Source organism: Microcebus murinus, chromosome 4 (genome assembly GCF_040939455.1).
Source record: "Microcebus murinus isolate Inina chromosome 4, M.murinus_Inina_mat1.0, whole genome shotgun sequence".
In the NCBI taxonomy this organism is placed as follows: domain Eukaryota; kingdom Metazoa; phylum Chordata; class Mammalia; order Primates; family Cheirogaleidae; genus Microcebus; species Microcebus murinus.
This window is the reverse complement of record NC_134107.1, coordinates 19,518,974-19,535,021: the sequence shown is the minus strand read 5'-3', so window position 1 is coordinate 19,535,021 and position 16,048 is coordinate 19,518,974.

Here is a 16,048-nt window from a genome sequence, read left to right as displayed (position 1 = left end):
ATTGGCTATATGAGGATGCTTTTATATCTGGTTTCTCTGTTCTGTTCTACTGGTCAATGACTCTGTTCTTGTGCAAGTCCCAAGCTGTTTTAATGACTATAGCGTTGTAGTATAGTTTGAAGTCAGGTAAATTGATACATCCTATTTTGTTTTTATTGCCTAGGATTGATTTTGCTATATGGGGTCTTGTCTGGTTTCATACAAAGTGTAAAATTATTTTTTCTATATCTGTGAGAAATGATGATGTTATTTTAATAGGGATTGCATTGACTCTGTATGTCACTTTGGGTAGTATAGACATTTTAATAATGTTGACTCTGCCAACCCATGACCATGGTAAGGTCTTTCACTTGTTTACATCCTCTGCTATTTCCTTCTTCAATGTTTCATAGTTCTCCTTGTAGAGGTCTTTTACCTCCTTAGTTAAATATATTCCTAGGTACTTTATTTTCTTTGTTGCTATTTTGAAGGGAATTGAGTCTTTGACTTGGTTCTCACTTTTACTGTTGTTGGCATATATGAATGCCCCTGATTTTTGTGTATTGATTTTTTATCCTGAGACTTTACCAAATTCATTTATCAATTCAAGGAGTCTGATGTTTGAATTCTTGGGATTTTCTAGGTATAATATCATGTAATCAGCAAACAGTGAGAGTTTGATCTCTTCAGCTCCTATTTGGACACCCTTAATTCTGTTCTCTTGTATGATTGCTGTAGCAAGAAATTCCAGCACTATGTTGAATAAAAGTGGAGATAGTGGGCGACCTTGCCTTGTTTCAGTTCTATATGGGAATGTTTTCAATTTTTCCCCATTCAGTATGATATTGGCTGTGGGTTGGTCATATATGGCTTGTATCATTTTTAGGTAAGCCCTGTCTATGCCTATTTTGTTGAGCTTTCTTGTCCTAAAACGGTGTTGAATTTTGTCAAATGCTTTTGCTGCATCTATTGAAGGGATCATATGGTCTTTGTTTTTGCTTCTGTTAAAATGGTGAATTACATTTATAGATTTGCATATGTTGGACCACATCTGCATCCCTAGGATGAAGCCCAGTTGATTGTGATGAGTTATTTTCTTGATGAGCACCTGGATTCGATTCGCTAGAACTTTATAGAGAATTTTTGCATCCATATTCATAAGGGATATTGGTCTGTAGCTTTCTTTTCTTGTTGCATCCTTTCCTGGTTTTGATATCAGGGCTATGTTTGCTTTATAACATTTTTGGGGGAGGATTCCATCCTTCTCGATGTTCTGGAATAATTACTGAAGGATAGGCACCACTTCTTTGTAAGTGTAGTAATGTGTGGGTGTGAAACCATCCGGTCCAGGACTTTTCTTTTTAGGAAGGATTTTATTGCTGTTTCTATTTCAGTACTTTATATTGGTCTGTTCAGGAATTCTATTTCTTCCTGGTTGAGCCTAGGGAGGCTGTGTGTTTCTAAGAAATTCTCCATTTTATCCACATTTTCCAGTTTGTGTTCATAGAATTTTTTGTAGTATTCATAAATTATATCTTGTAACTCCGTGGCATCCATTGTAATTTCTCCTTTATTGTTCCTTATGGAGCTTATTAGAAATTTATCCTTTGTGTTTTTCTTTAGTCTAGCCAAAGTTGTGTCAATTTTATTTTATTTTTTCAAGGAAACGACTTTTTCTTTTATTTATTCTCCATATGGTTTCCCTGTTGTCAATTTCGTTTAGTTCTGATTTGATCTTAATGATTTCACTTCTTCTGCTGTGTTTGGGGTCAGTCTGTTTTTCTTTTTCCAGCTCTTTGAGACGATACATTAGGTTGTCTATTTGTGATCTTTTGGACTTTTGGATATAGGCATTCATGGAAATAAACTTTCCTCTCAGGACTGCTTTAGCTGTGTCCCACAGATTTTGATTATTTGTATCTCCTTTGTCATTTAGTTCAAAGAATCTTTTTATTTCCATCTTGATTTCCTCATTTATGAAGTGATCATTCAGCAGAAAGTTGTTTAGTTTCCATGACTTTGTGTAGAAATGAGAGTTCCTGTTAGGGTTGATTTCTACATTTATTCCATTGTGATCTGAAAAGATACATGGTATGATTTCTATATTTTAAAATTTTTTGAGACATGCTTTGTGTCCTAGGATATGGTCAATCTTAGAGAATGACCCATGAGCTGATGAGAAGAATGTATATTAAGGTGTTTGGGGGTGGAATGTCCTGTAAATGTCAGTCAGGCCCATTTGTTGTAGAGTTTTCTTTAAGTCCATTATGTTTTTGTTGATTTTCTGTTTGGAGGATCTGTCCTGTGCTGTCAGTGGAGTGTTAAAGTCTCCGACTATTTGGTTTGTTTATCCATTTCTTTAGATCAAATAGAGTTTACTTTATGAATCTGGGTGCACCTAGGTTGAGTGCATACCTATTTAGAATTGTTATGTCTTCTTGTTGAACTGTACCCTTCACCATTATATAGTGACCTTTTTTGTCTTTTATTACTTTGTTGATTTAAAAACTAAGTTATCTGTAATCAGCACCACCACGTCAGCTTTCTTTTGGCTTCTGTTAGCTTGAAATATTGTTCTCTCCTCCTTTACCTTTTGTCTAATTGCTTCTTTGCAGGTTAGATGTGTTTCCGTAAGGCAGTAGATACTTGGGTTGTATTTTTTTTTTATCTATTCAGCCAGCCTATGTTCTTAAGTGGGGAGTGAAAGCCATTCACATTTATTGAGATAACTGATTAGTGGGGCAGCTTTCCGTTCTTTATGTTGGGTTGAACTTTGTTGCTTTGTTTTTTCTCTTGAGCCATTGTGGTATCTGGGCTTTGATCTTTAGCTTTTGAGTAGATTTATATTCCTAAGTATTTATTGTGCTGTTCCATGGGTAACACTGTTTTGAGTACTTTTTGAAGAACGGGTCTTGTCTTGGTGAATTACCTCAGTGTTTGCTTATCTGAGAATGTCTTTATTTCTCCTTCATATACAAAACTTAGTTTTGCAGGGAATAAGATTCTAGGCTGGGCATTATTCTGTTTCAGAACAGTGAGAATGGAGCCCCAGTCTCTCCTTGCTTGCGAAGTTTCAGTAGAGAAATCTGACATTATTTGGATTGGCTTTCCTCTATATGTTACTTGCTTTTTTCATCTTACAGCTCAAAGAAGGGCTTCTTTAGTTGATATTTTGGTGAGTCTGATGACTGCATGTTGTGACGTCTTCCTGTTTGCCTTTTTTTTTCTTCCTTTTATTTCATCATATTATGGGGGTGCAAATATTGTTAGGGTTTCAAGTATTGCCCCTGCCCCTTGTCTAATTTGTGATTGCCAAACAAAAGCAATGCCAGCTTCATCATGTAGTAGCCACGTGTCATTGAACAAATCACTATGCCTCAGCCGCCTCTGCTCTAAAAGAGATACTAACACTTGTTCAAGCTGCCTGACCCATAAAAATAAAATAAAAATATTTTATTAATGTATTTTTCAAAGTAGAAATCAAATATGATGTCAGCATTAATTTTAAGCCTCTACCTATGGATGGAAAGAGAGCTAGAAAACTGAACCTGTCTTAGGAATATAACATGTGTTTTTAAAATCATGCTAATTTTTAATTATACCCATTCTAAAATTGCAATGAAACTGCTTCATCCATGTAATCCTTAGAAAATATATTAGTAAATAATTTCAGAATTATGAACATGTGTGTGTTTTTAAAAGTAGTAACCTCAATTGTAAACATTTATTCTGAAGCTGAAATGAAATTGGGAGGTTGTATAATGATAGATGGTGCCTTGTCATTTATAACAGTGAACATCGAGAAATATCTAAAATATTCAATGATAGGAAGAAGTTTATGTAAATCAGACTATCAGAATTTAATAACCCATCATGCTATATATATTAAACCCTAAAATATGAGCACATAGGAGAAGCATTTTTATTTATGAGTGAGAAAAACTCCACTTACTGTAATTATTCTGCTCATTTGTATAGATATTTTAAATATAATCTTATAATCTGGAAGGAATGACAAAAATTACAGTAACTTTTTATTTCCAATGTATATATTACTATTATAATATTTAAAATTAAACATCAATTTTAAAAACCATAATACCATATTTTTTATCATCTAAAGAGTTCAGCTTATTTTAAGGGTGAGTCAAAGCCAGGACAATAAGCACTAAAGCAATATAAATTTTCCTGAACAGTCCCAGGCAGGAACCAAATGCTATTTGTGACATCAAATGTGCTTAAGAAAATTAAGTAGATGTAGTTAAAATCAGAAGACTCTGGCCAGGCATTGTGCCTCAGTCTTGTAATCCTAGCACACTGGGAGGCCATGGTGAGAGGATCGTTCGAGGTTAGGAGTTTGCAACCAAACTGAGCAAGAGCAAGACCTCGTCTCTACTAAAAATAGAAAGAAATTAATAGAACAACTAAAAACATATAGAAAAAATTAGCCAGGCATGGTGGTGTATGCTTGTAATCCTGGCACTCTGGGAGGCTGAGGCAGTAGGATTGCTCAAGGTGAGGAGCTCAAGACCAGCCTGAACAAGAGTGGGACCCGGTCTGTAATTAAAGTAGAAAGAGATTAGCTAAACAACTAAAAACTTATAGAAAAAATTAGCCAAGGCATGGTGGCACATGCCTGTAGTCCCAGCTACCCAGGAGGATGACGCAGAAGGATTGCTTGATCCCAGGAGTTTGTGGTTGCTGAGAGCTAGGCTGACACCATGGCACTTTAGCTGGGGCAACAGAGTGAGACTCTGTCGCAAAAAAAAAAAAAAAATCAGAAGTCTCCATTCTGTGAGGTGAGGCAGCTTTTTTACCCTTAATGTCCTTCCGTATGCCATTTGTTAGGGTGTCCTTGTGGAAATAGTAAGTGCTTTAATCTACATCAATAACCCTGTATATGGTACAGCCACCCTTGAATTTACCGTATTATGTCAATGTTCAGTATTTAGCCTTTAAACCACAAAAAATATGCTTTTTAGTCTAAAACATTACGATGGGGAGAGCATCAGAGCATAAATAATAAATAAGATTATTTTCAAAGGATAAATAAGATACTATTAGAGAACAAGGACAAAAATATACACTTGTTTGTTTTCTAAGTTTTTTGGATTTAACTTGCACATGAAATGCTAAAGATAGGTCTAATTTCATTACACTTGAATTAATTAGGTGCTCCTATAGTTTCTCCCAAAAAACAAACACCAATTTGCATTCTAACAGCTGCTGTTTATTGGACACTTATGTATCAAAAGCAGTTCTATGTGCTCCACATGTATTATTTTATTTGTTTCCACATATTTTCTGCTTGGTAATATGATTAATCTTATCCTCATTAAGTATGAGGAGTCTAAGAGCCAGAAAGTTTATATAACTAGCCCAAGTGTACACAGTTTTAAGTCAGAGGCTCCTGCATTGCATTAAACTTTATAGCCAAATCACAACACCCACACTTTGAAACATTGTGTCACAATTTGAAATCCTCTCTGAAAATGAAAACCTGGGAATTATAAATCTCACCACTTTTCTGTTCCTTGCAAATTCTGGTGATGGTAATTTCCTATTGTCTAGCAAAAAGTCCATTTGGTGGCTGGTGAAAACAGGAAGGTTGGTTCCAATCCTTCCTAGTAAATCTAAGAGAGACATGAAGAGCATCTCTGGCAGACAGGTAGAGAAGGTCTCCTAAGGCTTCTCAAGTGCTGTATTTAACATAGTCTCAGAAAAAAAAAATAAAGCAGAAATAGCTTCCTCCTTGTTTTCCTACCAGAATTTAAAGAAATTTCCCCAAGGGGTCATGAACCTATACAATTGCTTCTCAACTCCCCCAGGATTTGGAAATTTGCCAACAGTATGATTTTCCAAGACACAGTTTTATTATATGTGCTTTGACTTGCTCAAGTCTTTGCAAACTTTTATGTTCCTGATCAATTGGAGGGTAGTTTATTTTTGTTTTGATTTTTTCAAATTCTGTTTTCTATTGGAAGATGCATTCATTTTCCTTCATGTTCAGAAATAAAGTACTTCATCTGCTGCTATAAAATCTCAGATTTATGGAAAACTCCTGTGTACTTACTAAGCAAAAGAGCTGAGTTCTGGGACAAGACAGCATCAATCCATAAGGACAACATACATTGTTTGTGGACTAGGGTAGCAATGAGTGCTTATTAAAGGATAACATTTCATGTATAAGTATGTAAGGATTCATAGATTAATCAAAATGTTATTTTTTTCTCTCAAAACTGATCTTCATGTTCCATGTCTTTAAACCTAAAAATAGAATTCTTAGAGTAAAGGAATTTTCTCTTTTCATATGATTTGAAATGAATTTAGGGCAGGTATAGTTATTCTAAGAAAGCATACCATTGAGATTATAGCCTGAGGGGCAACTTGAACTTCAGAGAGGTGTGATACCAAACAATTTGTTGCTTTATCTACTATATAAACATTTTATCCTGTTTACTGACATGTTTATTCACACCTCACAGAAAAATGCATAACTGATGTCATTTGTCAGAAAACTCATGGCCCAGAAGCACCATCACTTAAATTGTCAGTAGAATTAAGAAAGAAGCACTATATTTTTTTCATTGAGATTTTATATGCGTATCCTGGTAGAGAAGAATCACCTTATATGGACCACAGTCCTAGTCTGAGTTATATTTTATAAATATCAGCAACAGACTCAGCAACAGACTTGACCAATTCATTCTGAAACTCTGGTTCTCACTCTAAGCCACAGTTAGCATCTTCTACTTCATTCCATTTCCTGCCTTGCTTAATCCTTGATTATTTGTTTTGTTAGAGGAACAGAATGGAGTAAAATGAAAATATGATTAAATATCATTTCAAATAAAAAAATAAAAATCATATCAAATAAAAATATGAATATAAAAATGGAGTAAGGTACATAATATAAGAAGCATTATATTTGCACAGTTAAGAAACGTAGGGTAAGATATATATATATATCTAGCGAAAGTGTACACAGTTTTAAGTCATAGGCTCATGCATTGCATTAAACTTTATAGCCAAACCACAACACCCACACTTTGAAACATTGTGTCACAATTTTAAATCCTCTCTGAAAATGAAAACCGGGAATTATAAATCTCATCACTTTTTCCTTCCTTGAAAAGATTTTATATTTTAAATCAGAAAGACAAGGACAGAGAGAGTGGGAGCCACAGCCAAGGAGAAGAAATGGCAGATGTGGGATAGCAATTTTCCTTTCCAGAATTTACTCAATACTCTAGTCTTTCCTACTGATTTCAAATTGTCTTATCAGTTGATATTACAACTAATACTGTAAAATCTAAAAATGCAAAGGATCATTAGAGACTACTGTGAGCCACTATGAAAATAAACTACAAAAGCGACCACAAATGGATAAATTCATAGACACATGCAACCTACCAGGAGTCCACTAGAAAGAAATTCAAAACCAGACTAAACCAATAACAAGTAACAACATAAAGGAAGTAATAAAACGTCTACCAAAAGAAATGCCCATTGCCCCTAGGGCTTCACTGCTGAATTCTACCAAGGAGTCCATGAAGAACTAATAGAAATCCTACTCAAGGTGTTCAAAAATATTGAGTAGCGGAAGGGTATATTCTCCTCCCAAACTCATTCTATGAGTTCTGTACAACCCTGTTACCAAAACCAAAGACAAGACATAAAAAGAAAATTATCAGGTCAATATTTCTAATGAACCTGGGTGCAAAAACACTCCAAAAATGCTAGCAAACCAAATTTAATAACACATTAAGAAGATTATTCATCATGATAAAGTGGGATTCATCCTAGGTATGCAAGGATGGTTCAACATACAACAATCATTGTGATACATCTTATCAACAGAAAGAAGGACAAAAACCATATGATCACTTCCATTGATGTTGAAAGGGCAACCAGTGAAATTCAACATTCTTTCAGGATAAAAGCTTTCAAAAACTTCCATAGAAGCAACTTACCTCAACATGATAAAAGCCATCAATGACAGGCCCACAGCTAGTATGATACCGAATGGGGAAAAATGATAAGCCTTTCTAAGATCTGACACAAGACAAGGATGCCCACTTTCACCACTGTTATTTAACATAGAACTGGATGCTCTAGCTAGAACAATCAGATGACAGAAAGAAATGAAGGGCATACAAATGGGAAAAGAAGATTCAAATTATGTTTGCTTGCACATGATATAATCATATATGTAGAGAAAAGTATCTGGAATATATAAGGAGCTCCAACAACTTAAATGGAAAAAGCAAATAATCTGATTAAAATAAGAAAGCTCTGAATAGAAATTTCTCAAAAGAAGACATACAAATGCCAAGAAGTATAAGAAAAATTCTCAGCATCATTAGTCATCAAAGAAATGCAAATCAAAAGTGCATTCAGATATCATCTCACACTAAAGTTTCTCATCAAAAAGAGTATCAGTAACAAAGTCTCCTAATGATGTGGAGAAGAGGGAACCCTTTTACACTGTTAGAGCGAATGTACATTAGTGCAACCACTATGGAGAACAGTATAGAAGTTACTCAAAAAACTAAAAATAAAACTACCACATGGGTCAGCAATCCCATAGCAGTGTGTATAACCCAAGGATGGGAATTCAGTATATTGAAAAGATATCTGCACTCCCATGTTTATTGTGGCACTATTCACAATAACCAAGATATGAAATCAACCTAAGTGTCCATCAGTGGATGAGTGGATAAAAAATTGTGGTACAAAAATCCACTGTAATATTGTGTACTACAGAAAATAATGAAATACTGCCATTTCCAGCAACATGGATGGAAATGGAAAACATCATGTTAAGTGAAATAAATTAAGCACAGATAGTCACATCTCACATGTTGTCACTCATTTGTGGGGGCTGAATATTAAAAACCATTGATCTCCTGTGGACAGAGACTAGAATGATGGTTACCAGAGGCTGGGAGGGGTAGTGGGAAGTGAGGAGGAATAAAAAAGAAGCTTCATACCTGAATGCAGAGATGGGAGAACTGAAAATGGCTCCCCTGACCATATAAATCACAAAGGGATTTTATAGGAGCTGTCTCAGATCTCTTATGAGATCACTTAGAGACATTTTTTCCCCATGGATCCATGAAATAGTGATTTTCAGACCTCCTTTCTTTGTCCTGCTCCTATACTCGGAGTGATTCTCCTTCCCCCTTTCCTTAGTACCTGTATCTAAGGTCCATCTCTGCCTATTTCATTCACTTGGAAGAGTCAATTGAAGTTTCAGTTCACTTTGAAGTTTTCTCTGTTTACAGATAAGAGTTTTTTAATTTCAAAATACTAAGCAGTAGAAATGTTTTTTTTTTTTTTTTTTTTTTTTTTTTTTTTTTTTTTTAAATGGATACCATGTACAATGCTTAATTCAGGGCTTTCAGTGTGCCTATCACCAGGCCAGTGTTTATTAAACCCAATAGGTGATTTTTTTCTTTTTTTTTTTTTTTTGAGACAGAGTCTCGCTTTGTTGCCCAGGCTAGAGTGAGTGCCATGGCGTCAGCCTAGCTCATAGCAACCTCAAACTCCTGGCTCAAGCAATCCTCCTGCCTCAGCCTCCCGAGTAGCTGGGACTACAGGCATGCGCCACCATGCCCGGCTAATTTTTTGTATATATATTAGTTGGCCAATTAATTTCTTTCTATTTTATAGTAGAGACGGGGTCTCGCTCTTGCTCAGGCTGGTTTCGAACTCCTGACCTCGAGCAATCCCCCCGCCTCGGCCTCCCAGAGAGCTAGGATTACAGGCGTGAGCCACCGCACCCGGCCTGATTTTTTTCTTAACACTTATTCCCTAGCCACTCTCTGTCCCTGTCTTGGTTTCCAACATCCTTTATGTTTCTTTGTGCCCATTATCCTAAATGAGTCATCTCAGAAATGGAAAAAACATATATGTGTTGTATGCCATGGAGTACTATTAGGCTCTAAGAAACAATGGTGATATAGCACATCTTGTATGTTCCTGGATAGAGCTGGAACACATACTACTAAGTGAAGTAGCTCAAGAATGGAAAAACAACCAACACATGTACTCACAAGCAAATTGAAATTCTTTAGGTTGTAGATGAATCACCCAATCTCTCTGCCTCCCTCTTCACATGACATTCTCCTTGTGTGCCTGTTTTTCTCTTTTTTATTTTTATAAAGACACAGATATGTCGAATTAGCGTTTACCTGAATAACCTCATCTTAATTCCATCACCTGAAAATTTTCTTTTTTTTTTTCAAATAAGGCCACATTGACAGGTCTTGTGGGTTTGGATTTCAACATTTGGAGGGCTTTCAATTCAATCCATAACAATCCTATACAGCCCCTAAAATTGGAGGAAAAGTACTGCCTGATTCAGGCTCTCCAAATTTCCTCCAAAAACTCTGTTGTTGTCTCTTCCCCCACCCCACCTCCAGCAGGGACCCTCCACCTGTGCAAAGGCCCGACTCTCCAGCTCCAGCCCATGCCAAGAATATGTCATGCTCCCAGGGTGAAAGTGGTCACATAATTCAACTCACTTCCTTGAAGATCTTGTCTCTCTAGTAATATTACTTTCAGCTTTGGTTTTCTCAGTACCTCAGGTCTCCTGTACCTCAGACAGGTGATTCCTCTCTTGTTTCTGGCATTTCTAGTTGTTCACAGCAAGAGTATTTTTGGCCATGAGTTAGAGCACTGCGTCCAGGAGAAGCAGCTCATTTATGCCTTTTTATTATCATTCATTTATTAATTCAACACATATATATTGACCAATTACTATATGCCAGAGACTATTTTATTCGCTGGGGATTTAACAGTAAAGCTGTTTTTTTTTATTAATCATCTGACGTTAAGGTCACACAGTAAAGTTTTTGAGAAAGAGAAAATCGTTACCCTTACATAAATTATTTTCTGGTATATAAACAATAAATAAATAACTAAACTATATGACATCCTAAGTAATGATAATTATTATTAGAAAACTTAAACAGAAATGTTGGAATAGGACTCACAAAATATTAGTCGGTGGGATTTCGTATACTGTGCGGTAATCAGAACATGCATTACTGAGAAGATACATTTGAATAATCAACCAAAGGAAGTGAGGGGGTAAGCCACGCACATATCTTGAGGAAGAATAACTGAGACACAGAGAATTATTTTTCATACTTTCTTAGGCAAGAGTATGTCTGGGGTCATGTAAAAAGTTGACAGGGACAATGGTTGGTATGTCACCACGGTGTTAAAGAATTGTTAGAGTTAAGCATTGTTAGAGGGAAGCTGGAAATAATGGATATTGTTGGAAAATTATTGAGTATGAGATTGAGGTTACAGAACGTTTTAAAATGATGGTAATGACAAGGTCTATGGTATGTCCATCAGAGTGAACAACTGAGACAGATTAAAGTATGAGATTCCTAGAAGGAGATTGGCCAATTGGTCAATTTAGGAGCCAGTAGATTGGAACAGTAATCTATGTGGATGACAAAAACTCCAAGAAGCATGGCAGAACCACCTTGAGTGACAGTGAGGAAGGAGTTGCCACCTTTAAGGTACAACAGGAAATGCCCCTGGAAGAAGTGCATGATTTTTCTAAGGAAAAGTGGAATCTGGCATGGTCAGATTGAGATTAGAATCTAGGAATAAGCATGAACTGAAGCAGAGGAATGAGCTGGAAGAGGCAATCAGAAGCAACCAGAACAAAGACTCATCTGTACGCCTTCAGCATGAGAACTATGGGAGAAGAAAATGCCTCACTTAAGTGGAAACATGGAGAGGAGAAACAGGAAAGCAATAAAAGAAAGGAAATGTTCACATAAGACATGGGAATGGTAGAGAATTCTGCTTATTATTGACCTGAGATCCAGAGGATCGTATGAAAGGAGATTTGTGGTATGTGTGTGTGCGGAGGGGATGAGATATTTTATGAACACAGGAAAGTTATAGGTCTGGAAAGATTCAAAACATAACCTTAAACATTCTCTTAAAAATCTGGCAATCCCTAGTTGGAGAAAAATTCATACAATATCTTCAAACTCAGGGAAATCAGAAATTTCTGGACTGGTTATGGAATGTTTTGGAAGACTATAATCCACTATACTGTTATCTGTGAATATAGAATTTTATTTTCCTGTTACAAGAATAGTACTTGGCAATTATAAGTTGCAATAAATATCACATCAAATTTATTTTGAGTGAGAAAATATTTCTGTGGATACTCCTGATGTTGGGTGCCTGTGACAGCACTTATAATTGTCCAATAAAATCCATTCTCCCTCCTGTGCAGTATAAGATGGGTACTTGTCATGAACAAGCAAGTACAGTGTACCTTATTCACCCCCTGTGAATCCTGGAATATTTCTGTCACTAAATTTAATCTATTGAACATAAACTGAAGGGATATGTGTAACACACAGGTTGACATCTAAAATGTTGCCTCTGTGTTTCCCAAGCTTATTTGCCTGTAAACTGAAAATAAAATCTGAAGATCATGGACCCAACTTTACTTATGAGAATGTATTTTCACCTGCCTAGATAAAATCAACAAAGGTAATAAAAGCAATAACTGTTGTTGGGAGACTTTTGCAAATTTATGTTCATGAACCTAGTTCAAAAGAAAAAGGTTATATACATGTCTCTCAGTACTTTTCTTTTGTTTACTTTTTTTTGGATGGTGGACAGATTCTTAATCTGTTGCTCCTGCTTAGTGCCGTGATCTCAGTCAAGCTCACTGTAACCTCAAGTTCCTGGAATCAAGCAATCCTTCTGCCTCAGCCTCATGAGTAGCTTAGACTACAGGCATGTGCCACCATCCCTGGCTAGATGTATGTATCTGTGTATGTTTGTATATATATATATATATATATATATATATATATATATATATATATGTTATTTCAGCATATTATGGGGGTACAAATTTTAAGGTTGCATATAACGTCCTTGCCTCCCCTCCCCCCACAAGTCTGAGCTTCAAGTGTGACCATCCCCCAGAGAGTGCACATCTCACTCATTATGTATGTGCATACCCACCCCTCTTTTCCCCTCCCATCAGCCCATACCCAATTAATGCAGTTCTTATGTGTCCACTTAGGTGCTGCTTAGTTTACACTAGTTTGCTGGTGTGTATATGTGATGCTTGTTTTTCCATTCTTGGGATACTTCACTGAGTAGTATAGGTTCCAGCTCTATCCAGGAAAATACAAGATGTGCTATACCACCGTTGTTTCTTAGAGCTGAATAGTACTCCATGGTATACATATATCACATTTTATTGATCCACTCATGAATTATAGGGCATTGGGTTGTTTCCTCAGCTTTGCAATTGTGAATTGTGCTGCTATAAACATTTGAGCACAGGTGTCATCTTTGTAGAGTGTTATTTGATATTTGGGGTAGATGCCCAGTAATGGGATTGTTGGATCAAATGGTAGTACTTGTATCACTTTGAGGTATCTCCATATTGCTTTCCATGGAGGTTGAACTAATTTGGAGTCCCACCACCAATGTAGGAGTGTTCCTATCTCTCCGCATCCATGCCAACATCTATTGCTTTGGGACTTTTTGATAAAGCCCATTCTTACTGGAAATAAGTGATATCGCATTGTAGCTTTCATTTGCTTTTCCCTGATGATTAGAGATGGTGAACATATTTTCACATGTTTGTTAGCCATTATTCTGTCTTCTTTTGAGAATTTTCTGTTCATGTCCTTTGCCCACGTTTTGATAGGGTTGTTTGATTTTTTCTTGATTATTTCCCTGAGGTCTAAGTAAATTCTAGTTATCAGCCCCTCCTCAGATGTGGAGGATGTGAAAATTGTCTCCCATCCTCTAGGTCATCTGTTTACTTTCATGACTATTTCTTTGGTTGTGCAGAAGCTTTTTAGTAATAGCAACAATGAAAATAAAGTATCTAGGAATATACTTAACCAAGGACATAAAAGAACTATGAAACACTGAGGAAGGAAATAGCAGAGGATGTAAACAGATGGAAATCCATACCATGCTCTTGGTTCGGCAGACTCAACATTGTTAAAATGTCTATACAACCCAAACTGATCTACAGATTCAATGCAATACCTATTAAAATCCCAACATCATTCTTCACAGATATGGAAAAAGTAGTTGTACGCTTTGTTTGGAACCTGAGAAATCCCTGCATATCAAAAGCAATTCTAGGCAATAAAACAAAATGGGAGGTATTAATATGCCAGATATCAAGCTATACTACAAAGCTGTAGTAATTAAATCAATTTGGTATTGGCACAAAAATAGGAATATTTACCAGTGGAACAGATCTGAGAACCCTGATATAAAACCATCCTCATATAGTCATCCAATCTTTGACAAAGCAGACAAAAACATACATTGAGGAAAAGAATCCTCTTTCAATAAATGGTGCTGGGAAAACTGGATAACCACTTGTAGAAGGCTGAAGCAAGATCCATACCTTTCACCTCTCACAAAAAACAACTCATGCTGGATAACAGACTTAAACTTAAGGTATGAAACTATCAGAATTCTAGAGGAAAATGTTGGAAACACTCTCCTAGACATTGGCTTAAGCAGAGAATTTAGGAAGAAGAACCCAAAAGCAATCACAGCAGCAACAAAAATAAATACATGGGACATGATTTATATATATTTATTTGGTCAAATTCTTTCTTCCTATTTTTACTAGAGATGGGGTCTTGCTTTTGCTCAGGCCAGTATTTGTACTTTAATATGCTACCTATTACATTTTCTTCTTTGATTGTATATTATTACCAGAGACCACAATGAGAAGTTGTGAAGTGACATAATTAAAATCCACTTGAATTTCAGTGTTTCATGGATCAGGCATGCAATCTGTGTTATTTAAAACAATTTCGCCAGAATAATGTTTTATTTTATACTATGTCAAATCTTAAATTCACAGATTTCTAAATTAATTGAGCTAATGATACCAGGCCATCAACCTTTAGCTAGTTCTTGGGGATAAAGGAACAATTTAACAATAAGAACCCCTATGTGAACGGTAAAATACAATAAGAATCTGCTCTTTGTATGATGACAGACACATGATGATGAGCCAAGGAAGGATGGAGGAAAATGCTCCAGGACATCCACGTCTTTGTTGTACAGTTGGTCTGCCACAGTGCATACATTTACTCAGAATGTTTTAGATACTAACCATAATCCCTCATGGATATTTCCATATGAGATCAATGAAATCTTACTTGTACTCTGCCATTTCTATTCTGAGAAAGAAAACTAATATCATTCACTCTTCTACTTTGGTACTGTCATGAAATATTAAGGGAATAAGAAAAATATCACTTACTGCTTTTGATATGATACTCAATTAAAAGGCATTTTATTAAAGTTTTTCGATAGGAGAAATTTAAAGGTTTTACTACAAATTATTTTGTTACAGAAGGCACTTGGAAAGCTGAGACTAACAAACCTTAACTACAGGAGTGACTTATAAGATGTGCCTACCTTTGAATGATCTCTTCAGGGATAATTATTCAAATACAATTATTTTCACTGGATAGACAAAGTCTAGAAAATTTCAATCCCCAAATAAAATTAAAAGAAATTCTCTTTTGAAATCCACCTTTTGCTCTCTGGTGCCTCTGGCTTCTATTCCTCTGTAGGGGGAAGTCAGCTCACTACATTTATAGCTTTTGTACCACTTTTCTATTAGCCTGGTCTTTCATGGTCTCTTAGATTGTGCTTCAATAAGAGATAACCACTGCTAACTCCCTTGTGCAATCTGTTCTCTCTTCCTCTCCCACAGCTGGTTGGTAGGGGGTGTTTACCTGACCCAAGAGGAATTCATCTGTAAGGATGACTGGATCAATCATGTTTTTTCTCAAGAAATTCATCAAGTGAGTCAACTTCTATAGTGGTTGGTAGTGGACCCACAGTAAATGACTGAGTCATGTGAAACAGAAACACCTATAGTTGAGGTTCTATGAATGCTCTGGTCTGTGTTCTGCCTCAGTCTTGGCTGTTCTTATCCTCAGAAACACGAATATCAGTATCACAAACATAGTCTTCCTTTCAGTTGACATAGTTTGGGTAAATTTCTGTCTTT